Below are 473 nucleotides of genomic sequence, written 5' to 3'. Positions count from 1 at the left end.
GATAATACAAAATACAAGTAACACAACTCTTTGTTAAAACTTTCTTGTGTAATTTTTTTCTCTTCAAGTATAGTTTTTTTTCATATGTAAAACTTAATTTTATGAGAAGGAAGGAATATTTCTTATTCGATCTAATTTTGAATAATTTATATAAATTCTGAATTTTAAATTTAAATTATTTACATAAAATATAATAAATAAAAAATTAAATTTGAGTTTAAAATTTAGATGTATATAAAAATATACAAAACAAAATGATAATACAAGTAACACAACTCTTTGTTAAAACTTTCTTGTGTAATTTTTTTCTCTTCAAGTATAGTTTTTTTTCATATGTAAAACTTAATTTTATGAGAAGGAAGGAATATTTCTTATTCGATCTAATTTTGTGCATGCAATAATTTATTGGTCAACGACAAACTCTTAAATTGAATTTAGATTCGCGTTGATATTTGAGAATGGTTACTTGATTT

This window comes from Arachis ipaensis, chromosome B09, assembly GCF_000816755.2.
Source record: "Arachis ipaensis cultivar K30076 chromosome B09, Araip1.1, whole genome shotgun sequence".
Lineage (NCBI taxonomy): Eukaryota > Viridiplantae > Streptophyta > Magnoliopsida > Fabales > Fabaceae > Arachis > Arachis ipaensis.
Note: the sequence above shows the minus strand (reverse complement) of the source record.